Source organism: Pelodiscus sinensis, chromosome 4, assembly GCF_052426305.1.
Source record: "Pelodiscus sinensis isolate ZL-2025 chromosome 4, ASM5242630v1, whole genome shotgun sequence".
Taxonomy (NCBI): Eukaryota; Metazoa; Chordata; order Testudines; family Trionychidae; genus Pelodiscus; species Pelodiscus sinensis.
The window spans coordinates 100,555,132-100,579,599 of NC_143055.1; the positions used below are offsets into that span (position 1 = coordinate 100,555,132).

Below are 24,468 nucleotides of genomic sequence, written 5' to 3' on the forward strand. Positions count from 1 at the left end.
GCGGGGACCTACCTGGCAGCGCCTCAGCTGCTCTGTCCCAGGCGTCCAGATTCAGCTGCTGTTGAAACTGATCAGCAGCTGATTCCAGGAAGCCCGGGGCAGAGAAACTCTGCCTCAGGCTTCCTGTAGTCAGCCGCTGGTCAGTTTCAGCAGCAGCTGAATCTGGATGCCAGTTCCGACTTACGTACAAATTCAACTTAAGAACAAACCTACAGTCCCTATCTTGTACGTAACCCGGGGACTGCCTGTACTACTCATTAGAGTAAGGTGAGTTTCTGTTTCTCAGTTTTTAAATCCAGGTTATCAAAAGGGACTAGTGATTTCACATGCCCATGGAGGTGGCAGGGGAAATGGCATCTTCTGCCTTCTGGCCTCTTGCATCCCCATGTAGGGCTGACCACAGTCTGGTCCAAAGTCTACCTCAGTCGTTTATCTTTTGAGCAGGTCCATCTGTTTGACATCCATCTACTACTGCAAACTTTTTCCCCAGCTAGCACATTTCTCTGCAGTTCTGAGTAGTCCAGTTGAACCAGAAACATATGTATGGGGGTGTCTGCTATAAATCGCCCCCGGTGTACATCTATTCCGCACTAAAGTCATTGATGCGTGTAGGAACTGATGCATTTAAAGTCCCCCCATTCTCCCCTCTTAAGTCACACATTACTAGCTGTAGCTCTTTTTGTTTGTTACCAGTTAGGAGCTCCAGACTAGATTAAAGATGCTTCACTTATGGGATTAGAACTGTTAGCTATTAAACAGGAATATTGAGCCTGGTGAGGATATTTAAACGAAACTAAAGATGGGTTTTACTAGACTTTGGGCCCTTTACTATTACCTAGGGAGGATTATTTCAATTTTAGTTAATGCTAAATACAGTAACATGGCAATGTAGTAAAACAAAATAAGAGATGTGTTTAGGAAATCTACTATATATTTGAGAGAGTTTGTCTGTCTGTTCAAGAAATCCTCTTAAACAGTAAGACCTAAGACCACCAAATTTAGTATATGGCTTCTTATAATAACAAAGCAAGGTAAGGGTTTGGTTGTGCTAGGAAAATGGGACGTGCCTGGAACGAGATTGCTTCTCATAAAAACAAACAAAAGAGACTGAATTACCAGGCAGGTGAAAGGAGCTAGCTGGGGGCATGCCCCCTCCCTCCTCATCTGGGACTGCCCCAAGCCTCCCATCTACCAGGAACCATTTAGGGAGGGTGGTGGGGGCTGAAGCTCCCCCCACAATTTGTACAGAGATGTTTCTGGCTTTTCCCTTTTGTCAGGGAGCAAGGGGAAAGTGCACAGTTTGCTGCATTCCTCACTCTGGCTGGGAAGTGCAGGAGGCAGATGAACCTGGACCTGACTCAGCTGGAGAAATGCACCCCTCCCCCAGCTATGGAGCTACAGTGGCCATGGAGAGGTGCTTTTCACCTGACCCTAAGCAGTTGTGGTGAGAGAACCCCCTATCTCCAGTCCACCCCAGAACAATGATTTAAATGAAGCATGTACATTTTCATTTTATTTTCCAAAAACCCAAAATTAATTGAGTTAAGGACCCGAGCAAAGCTGGATAAATCTTCTAGTACTAAGACATACTTAGGTCCAGACTCTGCCTGGCTTGGCCTTGCAATGGACACAGTCCCAGCTCTTGCACTCAGGGAATGTAAGATCTGCTCCATGGTATTGCCTATTTTGACACCTCCAGTAAGGTCAGAGAGAGAATGCCATGTCTGAAACCCCATTTCCTCCCAATCCCACAAGCTTGGGTGAGCTGGGCCCAGAGGGGGTGGATCACATACAGTGCCATTTCAAATTGTGCCTGGTGGTTCCCAAGGGCATTTTCCCTGCATCAGGGCACACTGCTTCCAAGAGCCCCTACTGGAATGATGAACGTCCTCTCAGGAGTGGCCCTAGATGAGCTGTCGGCAACTGACGCCCTAGGCGAAACGCATGATCAGCGCGCAATTGGCGCCCCCGCCTCCAAAGCCCTCAATGGCCGTTTATCTTGGCACCCTAGGCGACCGCCTAGTTCGCCTGTATTGATGGGCCACCACTGCCTCCTCTGAACGTTACTTTGTTCTAAGATACCATTTAGCTATTCATTGTCAAACAAACAAAACCAACCAAATAAAAAGCTATTGCTTTGTTCTGGATCACTAAGAAGGAATTTTCCTTTTGTTCTTTGAACTCCTTGGGTGAAAGGCTCTGCAGAAATCCAAAATATTTATTGTTGTTGGTCGGAGTTCTGGATAAAGTCCATTTAAACAGGAAGTTATTTTATTACTGCCTTCTGAACAACTCTAATAGAATTAAATTGTCTCCCCCTTCAAAGATAGTTTAGAGATCTTTGGTCAGATTTTATCCCTGAATGTTTTTGGTAGGTTGACAGCATACATTTATTTGCAATTCTTAATCATGGGAACTTCTTATAGCTGGTGATAAATTCTACAGAATTGGTCAACATGGTATTTGTTTCTCCATCAGCAGGATCCAATCTAGTTATGCAAAGAAGTCAAGACCTTTTCTGGAGAAAAGAAGTTCTTTGCCAGTTATCCAATTATTGCAAAGACTTCTCTTTTAATGTAGGGAGAGCAAAGATCCTCTATTTAGACTTGAAATCAGCTGCCTATTTTTTTCTATTCTTTGTCATTCTCCCTGAGTTTTCATTTAACAGGAATTACTTTCTTGTAACTTCTGAAAAAAAGAGTAACTAAGGCCTTATCTGCAGTAGCCAGTTACAGTGCAGTAAATCAGCTTCCAGCACTGTATCTTACAAGGTGTTCACACTGGCAAGACACAAAGGCTATGTCTACACAGCAGCATTATTTCGGAATAACTGACCTTATTCTGAAATAACACAGTCTGCGTCTACACTACAAGCAGTTATTTTCACATACTGTTGAAATAATGGCAAGCTGGAGGACTTCTTACTCTGACTCCTGTAACCCTCATTTTACAAGGAGTAAGGGAAGTCGGAGGAAGAGTGCTCTAACTCAGACTTCCTGTGGGGTAGACAGTGCCAAAATCTGAAATAAACTATTTCAGCTTAAGCTACGCAATTGAGATACCTCAAGTTGCTTAGCTTATTTTAGCTTTAGCCCTTCTTTGTAGATGTGCCCTTGGGCTGTGTCTACATTGGCCCCTATTCCGTAATAGGGATGCAAATGTAGCACTTTGGAATAGGCAAATCTGCGGGGGATTTAAATATCCCCCGCGGTATTTGCATTAACATGGCTGCTGCTTTTTTCCGGCTTGTAGATAAGCCGGAGAAAAGCGCCAGTCTGGACGCGATCCTCCGGAAAATAAGCTCTTTTCCGGAGGATCTCTTATTCCTACTTTCAAGAATAAAATTCAAATATGAATAAGTGATCCTCCGGAAAAGAGCTTCTCTCTGACATCTCCTTGTTGATGTCTAGCAGTCCTCTCAGGCTAAATCTGAGTAAACACAATTTGATCTCTTCTAACCCTCAAGTCCACCACTATCTCCTTTTCTCAATCATTATTGACAGCACCACTGTCTGGCCTGTCACGGACCTGGGCATCACCTTTGATCTGACATTCTTTCTCAGTCTGTAAACCAAGGCTATATCTATGTCTTGCTACTTTTTTCCTGAATAACACCTATGATACAACCTCTTCTAGCCAGCCATGCAAGTTCTCGTCCTCTCACATCTCATTTACAGCAACATCTTACACTCCTCACTACCAAGGTAATCTTTCCCGATTTTTATCCATTCAGAAAGCCGCTGCAAAGATTATTTTTCTAGCATTTTGCTCTGACCAGATCACCTCCTCTCTTTGAATGCTTGTCTTCACTTCCTAGGCCCTTCAGTCAGTCCCCATCCTACCTATCATAGTTTAGCTAGCAAACAGTTGATGCTTGTCTCTGAACAGCCCATGATGCCCACTTGTTACATTTTTTCTCTCTCTCTCTCTCTCTCTCTCTCACACACACACACACACACACACACACACACACACACACTCTTTCATGCCTTCTATGCTGTCCCACCCACTGGGCTGTTTCTCCCCACAAACATCTGCAAAGCTTCCTCATTATCCATATTCAAATCCCTCCATGGTTCCCCTTTGCCATGATGCCTACCTAAAACTTGAGGACTAGGCTGCAAATGTGGAGAGACCACTAGATATCATGATTGCTGACCAATATTGTCTCATCCTTTTCTTGTACTCCCCGGGTTCTGTATCCATCTTCTGTCTCTTATACTTAGATTGTACGTTCTTTGGCACAGGGATTGTGTTTTCTTCTGTGGCTATACAGGGCCTAGTATAATGCTTATCGGATAGTCAGTCGATGACTTGATTCCTTCCCCCATCCCCGCTGCCTCTATCAGATAGAGACAGCAAAGTGGGGGGAGAGAGGGAGTACTTCAAAGCAGCAGCACCACACAGCTGAGCCCAGGATCAGCTGTGTGGTGGTGCCATGCCTGGAGCCTGGGGTCAGCTGGGGACTCTGAGTTTAGCAGATGGAAAAGGGGTGCAGACCCCTGCCACTGGTGCCCCAGGCCTAGGAAATCGGCCTACTATCTGAGTACAATCCTTAAGTTTGGGGCATGACCCCACGAGTCCAAATTTCCCCCACCTCAGTGAGGGTTCTGAGTAGGCTCCTCCCTTCTATCCCAGGGGTGGGGTTGGAGGTTTACTTGTTCCTGTGGTTGGCCAAGTAGACAGTCTTTGGCTGAAGACTGCAGAACCATGTACCTGTCTCCTTGCTGGTAAACTTAGTACAGGAACTTTCGAAAAAGGCTTTTCTTTTCGAAAGAACCACATCTAGACTGTGGTTTCACTTTCAAAATAGCGTTTTTTCAAAAAAAGGCTGTGACGCAATTATGCAAATGAAGCACGGGAAATTCAAATCTCAGCTTCATTTGCAATTTTGATATGTCTAATTTACATCCCTCTTTCAAAAGAAGGATGTAATCTAGACATAGCCTATGGAATTTAAAAAGAGGCTTGAGAGTGAAGACTAGAAGAAATCTGGTGGAGATAGAAGAAATCTGCTTTGGGTTATATATTGTTTTAAATATACCTGCAATCCAGTGCAATGCAGTCCATTACAGAAGCAAAATATGTTGCCGTTCAGTGTTGTTCTGAGTCTTAGGGTACGTCTACACTAGCCCCCTAGATCGATCTAGGGAGGCTAATGAGGGTGACCGGAATTGCAAATCAAGCCCAGGATTTAAATATCCCACACTTGATTTGCATGTTCCCGGCTGGTCACCATTTTAGAAATTGACTAGCCCGAAGTAACTGCCCGCATCTACATGCGGCAGTGAAATGGGATTCTGGAATAAAGCCCCTAAATTGAATTAGGTGGTAAACCTCATTCCACGAGGAATACCACCTAATTCGATTTATGGCTTTATTCCACAATCCTGTTTCACTGCTGTGTGTAGATGTGGGCAGTTACTTTGGGCTAGTCAATTTCTAAAATGGCGACCGGCTGGAAATATGCAAATCAAGCCCGGGATATTTAAATCCTGGGCTTAATTTGCAATTCCGGTCGCCCTCATTAGCCTCCCTAGATCGATCTAGGGGGCTAGTGTAGATGTACCCTTAGAGAAAATTTAACTGTACTCAAAAAGGTGATGCCATAGGATGCAAAATTATTCTGAGCTCTGTGGCAGAGTTTTAACAATGGATTCCTGGGATCTGCCTCCGAAAGCCACTGCCAACAGATCACTGCATCCAGACCCCACTTCCAGAAGATCTGCAGTGTTTTCACGAAAGTGGTACAATGAGCTTTGTCATCTATCCCGTGACCAAGACAGTGAAAAGGCCAGACCTTTGAAAACTGAGACTTGCCTTTCCTGTTATTTTGCCATCTGTTAGTGGAGTGAGGTGGTAACTTGATATGCTTTCAAATATGAACTGATCATCTGCATTTCAAACCTTGCAACAGCATCTGTGGATTAGCTGAATGAAACTAAGCAAAACACCATGTATGGATTAGCAGCAGGAACCAATTTGCAATTCACATGTCATTGCAAACAGCATGTTTCAAAGATTGCTTCTGTGAGGTTCATGTCTGCAGCTTAGTTTTTTGTTTTTGTTTTTACAAAGAGCAAAAGCCAATGAACTTTCCTTCACTCTCTATGATGCACTAGCCAACTTGCTGGGGTCCTCTTCTGACAATGGTGAGCCTTTTTTTCCTCCGGCTGAAGCTTCCTGATTTTATGGAGAAAAGTTTATGTGCCACTATTTAGATCCATTAACAAAATCTCCATAGAAAATGTTTCAAAGATCAGACCTCTGGTTTCAGCTTAGTTTGAATTCATCTGTCCAATCCATAGACATTTCTATCACATGCATAACTCCACCTCTGCAGGTTATTTCCAGAAGCAGTTGAATGATCCTCTGCAAGGGGATAGCCATCTGAGAAAAACCTAGTTATGTCCAACACAGCAGATACAAAGACAAAGTAGCATGCAAAATCTTATCGTGTCTGGCTTTTAAAAACCAATCTCCTGCAGGCAGTAGGGAGCAGCAATAGCTCAGTAGAAGGGAGTTGCTGCATCTCCTGTCACTGCCAGCTGGCTACAATCCTCCTGCATTAGGAAACTTCTCTGCTTTATAGTCCTTTAAGTCTTTGGAAATGTCACTTAGCACATCACCTCTGCTTCTGGTTAAAGAGAAAGAAACAGGAACCGCAACTGCTCTTTTTAGATGACCAGGATATTTCAATGACCAGGATATCCAGCGCTGAAAATGCCAAGGGAAAAGACAAAATTCCTCACAACATTTCCAATACGTTTCTTTTTTCACTCGAACAATTTACCAAAATTGGTTCAAAGGAACCTTCACCCATAACTTGAACTGAACCAAACCTGTATTAGAGGTCTGTTAAAAAAGATTTTTACCTTTGCATTCTGTATTTCTTGTTTTTGCTGGGACCAGAAACTTCAGAGAGGCTGCTCTTGCACTACTCCTTTCCTGGCTGTAACCCGGAAATACTGGAAGTCCTACAGGAAAGCCTGTTCTTGCATGATTTCTCAAAGCAGAAGTTTGGGCAAGCTTTAGATAAGCAGATAATTATCCAAAAGTTATCTTACTAAACCTGCAGATTCAAGATTACCCTTCACTAACTATTCTGCAAACTAAATTTTCGGTATTATATTACTGGCTAATATTGATTGGGGCTAGTGACAGACTTTGCAATATGGGGAGGGGCTTGGCTCTGGACGGAGCAGGGCTAGGGGCAGCCAGTCCTCAGCGCTGCCCGGACCACACCATGATAGGCCCTTCCCCTACAGCCCTCCATCAGATGGAGGTGTATGTTCAGGATTACTCTGAGCCTTTTTATTGTTTGGTTTGCAGTGTTTTAAAATGTATAACACACTTTGCCATCATTACTGCAGCGTTCAAAAGGTATATATAAAAGATGTTCTTTTAAACAAGGGGTCAAAGGTGTTGTTTCTAAGTGCAATTTTTTTATTATTATTTATTTTCCTGCTGCAATCTGGCCCAAACTACTTCAGATAACGCTGAAATCTTGTACATTTTACTCAGATATTTTTAGTCTCTTTTGATAAAATATTGCATTCGTAGGCTCTCACTGCATTCATTGGGAGTGTTACCTGAGGAAGACCTGTATATTTTGGCCCTTTTTCACTATTAACATTTTTAGTCTTCAGCTGTGCTTCCACAGCTGACTTAAAGCAAACAGTGATCACCCTGCTTGCAACTTTTCAGCCACCCAGTTTATATCATGTTACACTGCTTCTAATAGACACAAAAATCATAGTGACTAGCAAAGTCAGAGCACCCTGAGCTAACCCACACTCAGCGTGCCAGTGAAAAGCACCAAGTCACCTTACAGAGTATGACTACTATCATCTGATAACAGTCACATTATGCATGTGCACAATCCACACCAGTGTGCCAGAGACCAATAATTAGCACTTGCAAGATGTAACCATTAGTGACATAAACAGACTACTAAAAGCATTGATTCAGCTTCCTTGTCCTATTTACAACTGAAAAATTTTTAAAGTCTCAAACCATTATTATGTACCTTGAACAGCAATGTAAGAAACTAGTGCTCTACCAATAACTGGCATGTGTCGTATAATGTACTGTACTAACATCAACAGCTATTTAAAAAGCACTGAAACAACCCACCTCCTTCAGACTCAGAAAACATTTCAGAATAACTTTATGAGTTTGTTTCTTTGTAATACTATGTAATGTTAGGTACATAACAACAAACTCTAACCTCCACATGGTTCTTTTCACCCTTATTACTGGGAGAGCTGATCATAGAATACTAGAACTGGAAGGAATCTCAAGAAGTCACTGAGTTCAGTCCCCTGCCTTCATGGCAGGACCAAGCACCATCTAGACCACTCTGGATAAATGTTTCACTAACCCGATTTCAAAATTCTCCAATGATGGAGATTCTGCAGCTTCCCTAGCAATTATTCCACCGTTTAACCACCTTGAGTTAAACAGGAAAGTTACGAAGTTTTTCCTAATGTATAACCTAAACCTCCCTTGTCTTTAAGCCCATTGCTTCTTGTCCTAGCCTCAGAGCTTAAGGAGAATAACAACAACGTTTTAGGTACTTGAAAGATGTTATCTTGTCCTCTCTGACTTCACTTTTCTAAACTAAACAAATCCAATTCTTTCAATCTTCCTTTACAGGTCATGTTTTCTAGATCTTAAATCATTTTTGTTGTTCTTCTCTGGAACTTCTCCAATTTATCCACATCATTCCTAAAATATGGCACCCAGAATTGGCCACACTGCTCCAGTTGACACCTAATCAGCACAGAATAGAGCAGAAGAATTACTTCTCGTGTCTTGTTCCTGTTAATACATCCCAGAATGGCATTTGCCTTTTTTGCACCAGCATCACAGTGTTGACTTATATTTAGCTTGTGAGCCACTATGACTCTTAGATCCCTTTCTGCAGTACTTCTTTTTCTGCAGTCATTGCTCATTTTGTATGTGTGAAAATGATTGTTTCTTCCTAAGTGGAGTACTTTGCATTTGTCAAAATTTTATCCTATTTACCTCAAACCATTTTTCCAGTTTGTCTAGGTAATTTTGAATTTTAATCCTATCCTCCAAAGCACTCCCAGTTTATCATCATCTGCAAACTTTGTAAGTGTACTTTCTATGCCATTATCTAAATCAGGGGTGAACAAAGGAGACCCCATGGGCCAGATCTGGTCCGCCAAGCAAGTTGATCTGGCCCACAGATGCCCTCCTGCTCCCCCGCCCCCAGGCCAATCAGGGTGTGGAGATGGAGGAGTGTGCAGTCTCCTGCCTCACCAGGGGCACACAGCGCTTAGACTCAATCACACACCCCTTGCAGGGCAGGGAGTGAGAGACTTCATGTGCTCTCCCCACCCCCAGGCCAATCAGGACTTGGGGGCCGGGGGAAGTGCACGATGTCTCCTCCTGCCAGCAAGAGCACAGGCGCCTAGAGGGAACTGCCAGCTGTTCAGAACAGCTGGAGATTCTCTCCGGGCAAAGGCAAATCAGGGTCTGCGGGCAGGGAAGCACAGAAGTGTCCTGCTTTCACCCCTTCCGCCTGAGGCCCCACCCCTTCTGGGGAGCCCCAAAGCCACTTCAGAAATTTTTGAAGTGGCCCCTCATCTAAAATTATTGCCCACCCCGATCTAAATGATTGATTAAGATATTTAACAGAACAGGTCCCAAAACTGATCTCTTCAGAACCTTACGTGTTTTTCCCTTCAAGTAGGACTGTGAACCATTGATAACTGCTCTCTGGGAATTGTTATCCAGACAGATATGTACTTACCTTGTGGTAGCCCTCTCTAGTTTGTATTTCCCTAGCTTATTTATAAGAAGATCATAGGAGACTTTATCAAATCTAGGTATTCCACATCTACTGATTCCCCCTTATCCACAAGGCTTGTAATCCTCTCAAAGAAAGCTATCGGGTTGATTTAGTACAGTTTGTTCTTTACAAATCCATTCTGACTATTACTTATTATCTTCCAGAAGTCAAGAAGATCGAAGGTGATGGGATGCCTAACATAGTGAATGCTAGTGGGACGGGGTAGGTTTAGAAGTTAAAATAAAAAAAGAACAAGTTAAAAATTACTTAGAAAAGTTAGATGTCTGCAAGTCACCAGGGCCTGATGAAATGCATCCTAGAATATTCAAGGAGCTGACAGAGTAGGTATCTGAGCCTTTAGCTATTATCTTTGAAAAATCATGGAAGTTGGGAGAGATTCCAGAAGACTGGAAAAGGGCAAATATAGTGCCCATCTTTAAAAAGGGAAATAAGAACAACTCAGGAAACTACAGACCAATCAATCAGTTTAACTTCTGTTCCAGGAAAGATAATGGAGCAAGTACTGGTAATTAAGGAATTCATCTACAAACATCTGGAAGAAAATACGGTGATACGTAACAGTCAACATGGATTTGTAAAGAACAAATCATGTCAAACCAATCTAATAACTTTCTTTGATTAGATATCAAGTCTTGTGGATAAGGGAGAAGCAGTGGACGTGGTATACATAGACTTTAGTAAGGCTTTTGACACAGTCTCACATGACCTTCTTATCAATAAACTAGGGAACTACAACCTAGATGGGGCAATTATAAGGTGGGCGCATAACTGGCTAGATAACTGTTCTCAAAGCATAGTTATTAACAGTTCACAATCATGCTGGAAGGGCATAACAAATGGGATTCTGTAGGGGTCTGTTTTGGGGCTGGTTCTGTTCCATATCTTCATCGATGATTTAGATAACAGCATAGAAAGTACAATTATTAAGTTATCAGATGATACCAAACTGGGAAGGGTTGCAAGTGCTTTGGTGACTAGGGTCAAAAATTCAAAATGATCTGGAAAAACTAGAGAAATGGTCTGAGGTTAACAGGATGAAATTTAATAAGGATGAATGCAAAGTTCTCCACTTAGGAAGGAACAATCAGTTTCACACATACAGAATATGAAGTGATTGTCTAGGAAGGAGTACTGCAGAAAGGGATTAAGGGGTCATAGTGGATGACAAGTTAAACATGAGTCAACAGTGTGACATTGTTGCAAAAAAAGCAAACATGATTCTGGGATGCATTAAGAAGAGTGTTGTGAGCAAGACACGAGAAGTCATTCTTACGCTCTACTCTGCACTAATTAGGCCTCAGTTGGATAATGTGTCCAGTTCTGGGCACCACATTTCAAGAAAGATGTGGAGAAATTGGAGAAGGTCCAGAGAAGAGCAACAATAATGATTAAAGGTCTAGAAAACATGAACTACGAGAGAAGACAAAGAACTGGGCTCGTTTACTTTGGAAAAGAGAAGACTAAGAGGCGACATGATAGCAGTTTTCAGGTATCTAAAAGGGTGTTACAAGGAGGAGGAAAATTGTTCTCCTTGGCCTCTGAAGATAGGACAAGAAGCAATGTGCTTAAATTGCAGCAAGGAAGGTTTAGGCTGGACATCAGGAAAAACTTCCTGCCTGTCAGGGTGGTTAAACATTGGAATAAATTGCCTAGGGGAGTTGTGGAATCTCCATCACTGGAGATATTTAAGAGCAGGTTAGACAGACATCTGTCAGGGATGATGTAGGCTGTGCTTTGTCCTGCCGTGAGGGCAGGGTAATGGACTCAATGACCTCTCAAGGTCCCTTCCAGTTTTAGTGTTCTATGATTCTATGATAGAGTCTATGTTTGCAAATGGATTCCTTAATTATTTGTTCCATTATCTTGCATGGAATAGAAGTTAAGGGCAACCCAGGAAACTACAGACCAGTCAGCTTATTTCCCTTTTTTACAGATGGGCACTATATTTGCCCTTTTCCAGTTCTCTGGAATCTCTCCCGTCTTCCATGATTTTTCAAAGAAGACAACTAATGGCTCACATATCTCCTCTATCAGCTCATTGAGAATTCTAGGATGCATTTGATCAGGCCCTGGTGATTTGAAGACATTTATTTTCTGATTTTTAACTTGTTCAATTCATATGCTAACTTCTGAACCTTTCTCTTTTTCTCAAGCATTTGCTGTGTTAGGCATCCAATCACCACCAACCTTCTTGGTGAAAACTGAAACAAACAAGGAATTAAGCATCTCTGCCATTTCCACATTTTCTGTAATTGTATTTCCCTCTTCATTTAGTAATGGGCATATCCTGTCCACGTTTCTTCCTCTTCTTCTAATATATCTGCAGAATGTTTTGGTTATTCTTTATGTCTCTAGCTAGTTTGAGCTCATTTTGTATCTTCACCTTTCTAATTTTGCCCCCATATTCTTGTTATTTTTTTATTTTCACCCGTTGTGATTTGACCTAGTTTCCACTTTTGTAGGACTCCTTTTTTGATACTTAGGTCATTTCCAAGATCTCCTGGTTAAGCCTTGCTGTATTTCCTATCTTTTCTATGCAGTGAAATTGTTCTCTTGTGCCCTTAATTATGTCTTTGAAGAACTGCTGTCTTCCGTTGTTTTTCCTCTTAGTCTTGCTTCCCTGGGATCTTACCTTCCAACTCTGAGTTTGATAACATCTGCCTTCTTGAAATCCATTGTCTTTATTTTGCTGTTCTCCCTCCTACCATTCCTTAGAATCATGAACTCTACCATTTCATGATCACTTTAATCGAAGCTGCCTTCCTCTTTCAAATTCTCAACCACTTCATCCATATTTATTAAAATCAAATCTAGAACACCCTCCCCTCTAGTAGCTTTCTCCACTTTCTGAAATAAAAAAATGTCTCCAATACATTCCAAGAACTTGTTGGATAATCTGTGCCCTGCTGTGTTACTTTCCCACTAGCTGTATCAATAGTTGAAATCCGCCATCACCACCAAATTCTGTGCTATGGATAAACTTTGTTAATTGTTCAAATAAAGCCTCATCACCTCTTCCACCATGGTAGACTTCTACCATGACATCACCATTAGTTTTTTACCCCTTTTACTCTTACCTAGAGACTCTCCGCAAGTCTGTCTTCTATTTACATCTCAACCTCAGTCCAAGTGTATATATTTTTAATATATAAAGCAACACTGCCTCAACTTTTTTCCCTGCTCAACTTTCCTGATCAACTGTACCCTTCGGCTAGGTCTATACTATAGGTTTTTTTCTGAAAAAGCTACGCAAATTGCGCTCTGCAATTTGCATAGCTTTTTCCAATCACTTTTCCGGAAGAGGCTTTTCCGCAATTTGGCCCAGTCTAGATGAGGCCAAATGGTGGAAAAGCCTCCTCTTTCAGCAGAGCCCTTATCCCTCATAGAACGAAGTATACTGGACTCCCCTAAAGAACGCGTTTGCTCTTCCGCAAGAAAAAAGTGGAAGAGCAAACGCGTTCCTTGGATGCAGCAGAGTTTTTCCGGGATACCAGAGGGAAAACCCCCACAGTGTAGACGTACACTTCTATACCAATATTTTAGTTATACATATTATCCCACCAAGTCTCTGAGATACCACTATGTTATAGTTGTGTTTATTCAGTAGCATTTCAAGTTCTTCCTGTTTATTCTCCATACTATTTGAATTTGTATACAGACAAATAAAATACAGATTTAATTTTGCCCCCTCCCCAGTTCTGTCTTGTCTCTTTTTGATCCCTGCTATTACAGCCTTTGCTTCTCCCAATTTCTGACCCACCTCTTAAGTCTTTATGTTTATGACTTACCAATGGTCTTTGGTCACCTGCCCCCTTCGCACCTAGTTTAAAGCCCTCATTACTAAGATAGCCAGTCTGTGTCTAAATACTCCCTTCCCTTTTTTCAATAGGTAGACCCTATCTCTGCTTAGCAGTCCTTCTTCCTAAAACAGAACCCAATATTCAAGGAAGCCAGAGCCATCCTGGCGACACCATCTTCACAGCCAGACCAGCTAATCATGCTGCTCAGCATAAAAAATGATGCCTAACAAAATTATGGCTAACACTAACATTATCTCTCTCTATATATAAAAAAGTTTTTTCTGAGAGTGACAGAATGACATCGTCACCCTCTCATAGGCCAGAGGGGAATTGGCGAGTGTAGCGAGCAAGTGGCACAGTGGCCACATTTATTAGTGGCCCACTAATAAATCTTTATTTTCAAATTGCCCATAGCATTGACAAAATTTAACCACTCAAGTTGAAATTTGCTATCCTTGGTCTCTACCTAAGCTTGGATTTTTTTCTTTTTGAAAATTCAGAGAAAATAGGTCATCTATTTTTAAGAAAGAGTCTACTTGCTATAAGGCAGTTTTGCCAATGTTCATGTTTTTTCCTTCTGTTTTTTAAAAGATCTTAGGGATTTTAATGGTGTACAGCAGGAGCTTATAATTTGTTAGAGAGATAATCCTAAAGTCAGAAAAAATGTCTTTTGCTGTCCTCATGAAAATCTATTCTGAACTCGCTGAGCTATAATCTATGGAAGAATCCATTTGCATGTGTGAAACAGAAATTGTCATATGTTTGCTGAATGTTCCAAATGCACTGTTCACACATTCAGGCCCCTCAGCTTATTATATTTTATTAATACAATATGTGTAGAGCTAGAACTCCACATAATCTTTCTTTTACACAACATTGATTTTTGGGGTTTTTAGAGCAATTGAAGCAACAGTAAAAATAAGAAAAAAAAAAGAAAAAAGAGAGAGAAAGCAGGATAACCAGTCTCAGATGCATTTCATACTGAACTAGTATCTTTTATACCTCTTAATAGGCTGTTAATGTTTGAAAGGTTCACTTGCTGGTCCAGCATATTACATTCACTACAATTTGTGTTCCAGAGTCACAGCTACAGGTTGGACCTCCCTGGTTCAGCACCCTTGGGACCTGACAGATCCCGAACAAGGGAGTTTCCTGGAACAGGGGACATCAATTCTGGACCCTCTACCACGGGCCCCATGCCAGGCCCAGGTCAGCTCTTGGCCCTGGCCGCTCCTCTTTTGCTGGCCTAATCAGGCTTGACTCCAGACCCTAGTAGAGCTCTCAGCCTATGGCCCTCCTGCTGCCATACTCCCACCTGACAGTGGTGTGGTCTCTGGTTCAGAACCAGACCAGAGAGTCCTGGTTTAGAGAGATTCAACCTGTAGTATAAATCAGCAGTATTTAGTCAGTTGAGTTACATCAGCTACATTCACTGATTTTCTTTGTGTTCAGTAATAAGGCTTATGCCTTTTCATCTACTATTTTAAAGTTGGTACTGAATATTTTCTAGGATGCTACGGTAGTCCTGACTGACAAAGGGCTCAGACCTGAATTTCTTATACATCAACAATCAGCATTGTCAATAGGAGCCTTGGTTGTATGTGCTTGATTACTTTGCTTCAGCCTAAGAAGAGCCCAACAGGGGGGAAATATAGCAAACAGCTGAAAAGCATGTCATTTCTGCATTATTTTTATAGCTTTAAAAGCACAAGGAGTCATTTTAAAATATCTGCAGAGAAAGACCCATGAACTTCTCATTTTATGATAAGTTGGACCATGGCATTTCAGAAAGGAGTTGGTTTGGATTAATAAACACACTCTATAAACAGAACCATACCTTGGGTTTGTTAACTCTAGGAATGCTATATTTGGCCTGGAAAGTGGTCACGGGTGAGTATGAATAACCATTAGAAGACAAGCGAAAAGTCTCAACTAGATGCTATTATACTCAAGGAAGAAACAACTTGAAAGTATCTGGGCAAATTTCCACGTTGCCTGAAGCAACACTATTTCCCATTACATCAGATTCAAAACAATCACTATATTATAGCCCACATGTTTGTTTATTAAAGAAAAACCTTAGCAGTGCAGAGGCATACACCAGTTTTTTAAATATTGACTGTACCAAAGTTGGCTTGCTTACAAGGCAAGGAAATTAACAAAGCAAACAATAAAACCCTACCTGTGTTCAGGATAAGTAGCCCATGTAAGACATCTAACCAAGATATTGTGAGTACAGAAGTAAGAAAAAGCAAACTAACTGGAAATAAATATATATTTATGGTGTTTTCTGAATATACAGTAATTTACAACAAAATCATGAAGAGATAGATGGCTGTGATTAATGAACGCAGTTGCATTTCTGAAGTCACGTGACATTTCAATGAAAGAACTGAACTATGAAGTAGGGTTTGAGCCGGATAACAAGGACGAGTTAGAAAGTATAATAAGAAAACACTGTTAGGCAAAGGGGAGGAGGACTATTCAAGAGAGGGAAATTGTAGAAGCTTGTTGGAGGACTGATACTGCTTTCACAAGCAAGCCTGCATTTATAAAGGGAAAAACAAAATGTGGTTTGCTAGTGATGTTAAAGAACAATGTGTAGAGTGTATTTAGTATGTCACAGCCTCTAGCAACTTAAAGTAGAAGAGGCAATTCATGAATCTTACATCTAACAACAAAGCAAGTCGTAATCTACAGGCAAGAGAAATACAGTTTAATGAATTGATGGCATATAAGAAAAAGAATGAAGAATCGACTATCTTAGTTAAGTGGGACTGTAGCCCTGTAATGTTTACTATAAATTGTTGAGTTCACCAAGATATCCTTTCATTAGATCTTGTGTTATCTGATCACTTGATCAGCTTTAAGAACAAGTTGCAGGACATCTTTGAACTTCCTTCTTCTCCTACAAAATGTATTTAACCTGAAATGAGGTCTCAGCCATTGTAAATGAGAACAAATTTGTCTATGGGGTAAAGCAGGCAAATTGTTAATTTTGATTAACAATAATGATATAAGCACAATGTCCTCTTCCTAAGAATGAATTACTGGCGGGAGGTGTTAATAAGCCATTAGCTATAGTGGTCATTAAGACCTAGGAAACATCCTGGACCAAGACTTCATAGTATTATTGTTATAAAATTAAAATAAAAAGAGAAATTTTTTTAGCCAGATGTGCAGTATTTGTGAAAAAAGTGCCATATTCATTAGCCAGCCATTTTAATCATCTCTAAGATCTCATTCAGTTTATAGGTTTCCTATAATTTAAAATAAGATAGGAATCACTTTGCAGCACTATTGTATGTGTAATTATAACACCTCTATTTAGTGATCCCAAACTTTAAATCAAGGGTTGCTATTGGTCAATGTCACATTACTCACTGAGAGCGCTTAATAGAAAAGCCATGCAAATAAAGCCAGTAGCAAGAGCCCTAAGCCACTTGAATGAAATCTACAGATTAGTTCTCTCCAAGCTGGAGTCTCGCCTCTAGGGGTACATAGATGAAATAATACACACCAATCATAATTAATCTTAGGTGCTGTCAACTAGAGAGATTTACAAGTCTGCTGCTTCCAAGCAACAGCTGTCCACTGGAGGTAGTCCTAATGCCATCTGCTACTTCTCAGATGGAACTTAAAATCCCTGTTTTTAATGATTGCCTCCCACACCTTTAATAACTTTACTGCAGCCACCCATGGTAGATGCTCAGGGTAGTAAATAACTATTTTATTTTTTAAAAACAGTTTTCAGAAATGTGATCTGCCATACTATTTCATAAGTACAGTGTTTTACATGTTCAAAGAGTTGTGCAAAATTTAAAAGCCCAGTCCATGAATCTAAAACAACTCTTTTACACCAGAAATAAAGAAAACAAGCGTGGCCAGATTTGTCCCTTAGGGAATGGCCCTGTTACCCTGGAAAGTCTAGTAATGTGACCCTCCCTTGCAGCCCCATGCTAGGCCCAGGGAAGAGGGTACAATCAGTCTATTTTGGTATCCTTGGCAGCTGCAACACTGGAGGTGCAGTTTAGAACAGCCTTTAGATTGCTCTAAAATAGGAATGACCAACCTCTGAGTACAGGATGTTCAAGTTATGGGTAAGGCCACTCTTATAGCCCCATCAGGTCCTATCTGCTTGAGCAGAGCTTAGCTAGAATTGTAATCAGGGACTCATAATTCAATATATTCAGTTGTGATAGATGGGCTCTTATCAACACTTTCTGTTTGACATTATCACTAACCCTAAAATGGCCCAAATGTATGTTCTCTTCCTTTGCAACTCTGACTTCCTATTCCATTCCCTGAACCTCTCACAGAGGATGTGACATCATTAGCTTACAGTATTGCAAAGTAATGTTTGACACCCTTTGATTAAGATCTAGTTTAACGAAAGAGGTGGTCTATGGTACAGTAATTTCTACAGCTTTCCTTTGAATTGTGCCACCATTGCTGAAAAAATTTACCAGCTCTGTTCATGAGGTACTCTTGACCACTATGGCTAGATGGATCTGTGTAAAGTAATTGATTAATTTGAAAATATTAATTAAGTATAAATGCAATTATAAGTCAACATTGATTATATTTCACTTTCAGAGGAAGAGTGAAATTTGCTTGCATATTACAAACTTCTGTGTATAACACTGATGTCTTCTTGATTAATTAGATCAACATCCACAAGACACATGAAATAACACCTCTGCAATTTTTTTAATGAGCCTTCACTGATTTCAGATACTTCACCTCCATGGATCTCAGTTTTAATGTTTGTACTTGATTGCTCTGCAAAACTCACATTGGTATAAATGCTGCAATTGCTTAAAATAAAAAAGACCGATTCTTTCAGCTGCTCACTCATTTGATGGGAATATTTATTTAATGCATGAAGTGTATTGGGGATGAGCCACAGTGCAGAAAAACTTAAGTGATGTAATTCTTCACTTAAAAGTAGGTCTGAACCACATCTGAAATTCTTTTTCAATGCTGAAAAAGTGTTTAGCTGCCTAATCTTATTTTTTGTGCATTTTAGCATTTGTTGGTTTTGGCTACAGATGGAAGTTCTGAAGTGGTTTTTCTTACTTAGCTTTCTGCATGGCCATAACAAAAGCATTCTGGAAATCTCATGAGAAAGCCTGTAAGAGATTTCCAGCCCAATTTCAAGTTCAAAAGGAAAAGTTTTGGGTGCCTATCTAGGCAGAACCAAATCTCTAGACCTTTCTTGGTTCACTCACAAGAAACTGGACCTTGATCTCAGTCTATCCATTGGCATTAAACTGTAATGTTACCATCTCTTTTTCTATTGCCTTTGGTTAACTATAGACCCCGAGGCATAATATTTGAATTGATTATATTTCAAGGATTCATGTCCCGGAACACCTAACTGTCCATGCACATATAGTTAGGAATGTATTTAAACAAAAAATTAATTCAAAATACAGCAAACTGATACAAAAATAGCCTTTAAATATTTAAATCATCAGATGGTAAGAATCTATTCTATTGCCCTTCAGTCAAAAATCATAATCTAGCTGAAAAAACTATCCTTTAAAACCAATTTTATTTCCCCCTCTGCCTTTTGTTCTAAATACAGACCACAAAAACCAGGTTCCAACTCAGCCTTCCTGTTAGAATGTGCAAGTCAAACATTCATTTTCAATTAAAAATAATAATCGCTAAACAAGCCCTGGGAATAGGAGCTTATCTTTCTTATAGTGAGGCCAAAGAAGCATTGCCTATTGAAAACTGTTACTCTCAGGTGCAGCTTTTAAATAGATTTGGCACTACAATAGGAAAAAATGAGGTCTCCAGACTTTGTCCTATAGTCAGTGCCAATGAGGTCTTATTTAGCCTGCTAGCATTTTGATAATCAGAAGGATTATTTTAATAGTAGTTCCATAATAAGAGACTAACATAAATACTAGTTAAGTTTCATAAAAGCTCAGCATATGTAGAAGTTGCATTTCAGAGTGACTATTTCTACAGCAATATATAACACTTAGCAAGCTCCCAGATTAAAATGCTAGAACAATCAAGTAAGATGCTTATATATTTATTTGAAGCCTGTTTATGGCATAGAAAGTTGTTTATTTGGTGGGCTATCCCCATACCCAACCCCAATTCATATTTAGCTGGAAGTCTAATTTCATCTTCAGAGAGTCATTTGATTTGTATACAGAATGACTGCTAGGAGTACTGATAATTTAGACAGTGAGATTTACTATAAGATCCCAAAAGGTGGGCCACCTCTCAAAAGTCAGTTTAGCATGTCTACACAGCAGGGCTAAAGTCAAATTAAACTATGCAATTTGAACTACGCCAATTGTGTAGCTTAATTTGAAATAACTTATTTCAGCTTTTGGCACTATCTACACAGTAGGAAGTCTTAGAAAGAGCACTCTTCCTCCGACATCCATTACTCCTCATACAATGAGAGTTACAGGAGTTGGAGTAAGAAGTTCTCCAGCTTGACATGTCAAAATAACTGCTTGCTGTGTAGATGTGACTGTGTTATTTTGGAGAAAGTAGCTCTGTAGGGGCACATCTACACAGCAGGGCAAAAGTCAAATTAAACTATGTAACTTCAGCTATGTCAACTGTGTAACTGAAGTCAAAATAACTTAATTCAACTTTTGGCACTGTTGACACAGCAGAAAATCAAAGGAGGAACACTCTTCCTTCAGCATCCTTTACTCCTCATAAAATGAGGGTTACAGGAGTTTAAGTAAGAAGTCCTCCAGCTTGCCATTATTTCAAAATAATGGCTTGCTATGTAGACACTCTCTTTATTTAGTTTGGAATAATGTCAGTTATTCCAAAATAATGCTGCTGTGTAGACATAGACTCGGGTAAGATGCTATTCTTACGCAATCACTTTTCTGAGAAAAAACAATCTTTATGACAATCTTCTACCAAAATAAAAAAATCTGAGAACATTGCCCTTTTCTCTTCCATGTGGATTCTCTGAGAGAACTCTACAGACCAGACAGAAATGTTATTGTTGAATTGTTTGACTATAGACTGAAAATGGCTATCATTTGTAACAATAGAAGTCATGCAGGCTTCCTAATCAGAGATTTCCCCTCTAAGTTTCAGGCTCTGATCACTCATTACAGCCTAAAGCACACTCTTAGTTTCATATTTATCTACTTCACCATCTGGTCACTCCAGTCTACTAACCTTGACCTCTTTTTTCCCTCCTTTCTAAAACCCTTTTTGGGGGCTTTGTTCGTTTGAGCCACCTCATTGCTTCTCGGTTCTCATCTCTCTCTCTCTCTCTCAGCCACTGACTTGCTTCCTTCTGATACAAGCTTAACACAAGTACAGGGTCCTGGCTTTAGAACCAAAGGACCCAAAGTTTTCCTCTTTGAAGGGAAAGGCAAAAGAAGAATGAATAAGTGACAACAGCAGACATTCCTGTTCCTATTACACCCCTAGCTTATCCTTCAGCAACATGTGTATGGGGAAAGAATATATTCTAATGGGCTACAACTTTACAGTGAAGAGCGCAATAGAGGCAAGCAAAGGAAAAGATGACTGATTTTGCTATTATTCATTAGGCGAACAGTCGTTTCCCTACAAGTATTACCAATGCCAATGTTCAGTCACACTCTGCCGTCTTTACAGTATACTCCCTCTCTCACAAGAGTGGGCGGTACTAAGTCAAGGGCAGTGGTTTAGAAGGCTTTATATAGCCCATGTATAAATTCTTAGTCCAGATTAGGATAAAACATATGTTTGTACCATCAGGGTAACTACTATTCCAGCACTGACACATTGGTATTAGCCTGACCTCTGCAATCAAGCCACTCTGACAGGCCTAGAAAAGCCATTTGACACTGAGGATGAGAGACTATGAGCGCATGGTGTGAAAATACTACATTGTCAAAGACCAGAAAATTTAATAATAAATATAATTAAAAAATCCCCCTACACTCAAGCAATGAAAATGGCTGAACCTATAACTACAAAGTTGACTATATACAAATTTAATGAGATATTTAATTTAGAGACTAGATATCAGTGGAGGTGGCTGTAAAAAGTATTCTCCTTCCCCCCCCAAAAAATATTTAAATGGGTGAGGAAAAAGCTATGCAAAATTTTGTTTTTCGGGGGTGGGGTGTGTCCTTTTTTTATAGCTGGTTAAATATTTTTCCATCTGAAAGTATTTGAACTAAAAATGGAAAATATTTGTACTAAATTGTTAATGCTTTTGTCCGGGGCTGCCTGTGGCACTCCCATCTGTTTTGCATGCAAGGAGCATCATGATGTAGATATACAGCCGAATTTGATGTGGGCCCTGGGCCATTGGTACAGCTTTGAGAAACCTAGCTCCTTAATTTTTTGAAGATCGAGACAACAGCTCTATTTACTCATGTGCAATAAAAACATCAAGAAAACCAAAGTGTCTTGTGCTTTTAGCTTGTGTTTTAGAAGGTGGTTATGCAAACAATAAATGTACATCAAGGAGAAAGAAAAAGCTGAGTGGTGGAATATAAAATGTATCCGAAGGACAAGAAAGTATTACTCATTCTGTTTCATTCTACCTGACAGATATTATATCTACATATAGGTAACAAGTCATTTATATCCATGCATGAGCAAGCAAGTGAATTTGAGCTAAAATGTCATACTGAAAGTAATAAAATCCTTTATTCACACTCAGCTTCTGTCTCAAGCATTTAATAACTTGGCAGCGCTATATTTGTACTCACAGAATCATAAACCCAATTGCACAGAAGAATAGATTCAGTTAGCATCTGCTAACAAAATTCTTTTGCCGATATGGAAACATAATTAAGTGATTTAAGTATTTTTCCTCATGAAGAAACATGGCTACAAATAGGGAAAATCCATCAGATAGCAACATTTTGTTATGCCACACACATTTCTATAGCGTTTATATTTTGCATAGTAAGCAAATGAGAGTCCCAGTCACTGAGGGTCTTTTAAGATTGACCACACACGGTCAGATCAATGGTCCTTTTATCCAAGTCTCCTGTCTTCTGACAGTGGCCAGTGCCAGATGCTTCAGAGGGAAGGAGAACAGTGAATGATCTGTCCCATGCTGCCCAATCCCTGCTTCTTGCAGCCAGAGGCTTATGAAGAGCCAAATCACGAGGCAGTATTCCGGACCATCTTGGCTAATAACCAGGAGTGGACCTAGTCTTCTATGAACTCATCTAATTCTTTTTTGAACCCAGTTACACGTTTGGCCACCACAACATCATTTGGCAACAAGTGCCACAAGTTTACTGTGCATTATGTGAGGAAATACCTCATTATCCATGTCTTAAACTAGCTCCTTATTCATTTCATTGGGTGACTATGGTTTTTTTGTTATGTGAATAGTTTAACAACACTTCCTTATTCACTTCACACCATTCATGATTGTGTAGGCTTATCATATTCATCTCTTTTCCAAGCTGAGCATCCCAGTCTTTTTAATCTTTATTTATATGGAAGCTGTTCCATACAGCGCCGGATTAAACTCTTCTGGAGGCCCATGGCTAGTAGATTTTGGGGGGCTCCCTAGTCTCTGGGGTGGGACCAAAATTAGGGGTTCATTGTGCAGGAGGGGGCTGCCAGGGAGGGGGGAGATGATGTGGAGTCTAAGCAAAAGATGCAGGAGTGGGAGTGTGCGGTCTGGGAGGATGGGATTACAAGCAAGATGGGGGTGGGGTGGTGCAGGGTCTTGACAAGTGTGGGAGGTGGCACAGGATTGGGGTGCTTACTTGGCACATCTCCTGGGGGGGGGGGGGAACCAAGTGGCTCTGCATAGCCCTTTGCACTTGCAAGTACCACCATCCACCACTCCCATTGGCCACAATTTGTGGAGGTATATTCTGCAGGCTCACACTGCTCCAGCTGGATGGGGGGTACAGAGGAAACAACAATGCACAGAGCCATTTCCCCAATCCACCAGGCAGAGCTACAACATGCAGGGGCTTTAGTAGATGCAGCCTCTAAAGCCCCTTTCACAATCTGGCCCATACCCATAAGCTATACAGTGGCATTATTATATTTTCATTCTTACTATCTACAATATTCCTTTCCTAATAGTTCCTAACACTGTAGGAACTATTAAGACTGCCACGGCACAGAAACAGATGTTTTCAGAGAACTATTCACAATGACTTCAAAATCTTTCTTGAGTGGTAACAGTTAATTTAGAACCCATCATTTTGTATGTATAGTTGGGATCTTGTTTTCCAATGTGCTTTACTTTGCATTTATCAACATCAAATTTCATCTGCCCTTTTGTCACCCAGTCAAATTAGCAAGTTTGAACTGAACAGAGAGTCACTAGAGAATTTGTCCTTTCAAATTGTGTATTCAGCCTGGTCTTCAACTCTGCTGAAGCGTTCTTAAATAGAAAGATGGGGGCAATAAGGATGTCAGCCAGAGACACAGTCATTATTTGTGCAATTAAAGATGGTTGGTAAAATGTTAAAATGTGTTGTTTTCATTGCAGATTGAAAGTTTCTTGATCAGAAATGTTATTTCTGCTTTTGCAATGGACTGTTTGTGCACGCAGGTACCACTGATTTCAAATTGGAAAACTGAATTCTGTAATAAAAACAGAATAATGTTGTTTTTATAGACTCTGTTACCAACTCATCTGCACTTTCACAGACCCATTGACTTCAGAGGGATTACGCAAGCATAAAAGTTAATTTGATGTATATTGTCAATGTGGACAAAGTTTGAATTAATAAGGGATCAAATAATTACATTGATCACTTACATCATAGGACTTAAGAATTTTTATCTGCAAAACTGTTGCAAACAAAGCTCAAGAAGTTTGTTTTCAAATGCAATTGAAGA

The 24,468-nt window shown here is 40.3% G+C and overlaps 1 long non-coding RNA gene across 2 annotated transcripts in view; it reads right to left on the reverse strand.

Annotated features, from left to right (window-relative positions):
- LOC102457035 (uncharacterized) overlaps nucleotides 1-24,468 on the reverse strand; it is a 193,843-nt gene that overhangs the window by 56,588 nt on the left and 112,787 nt on the right. The window lies entirely within an intron of this gene.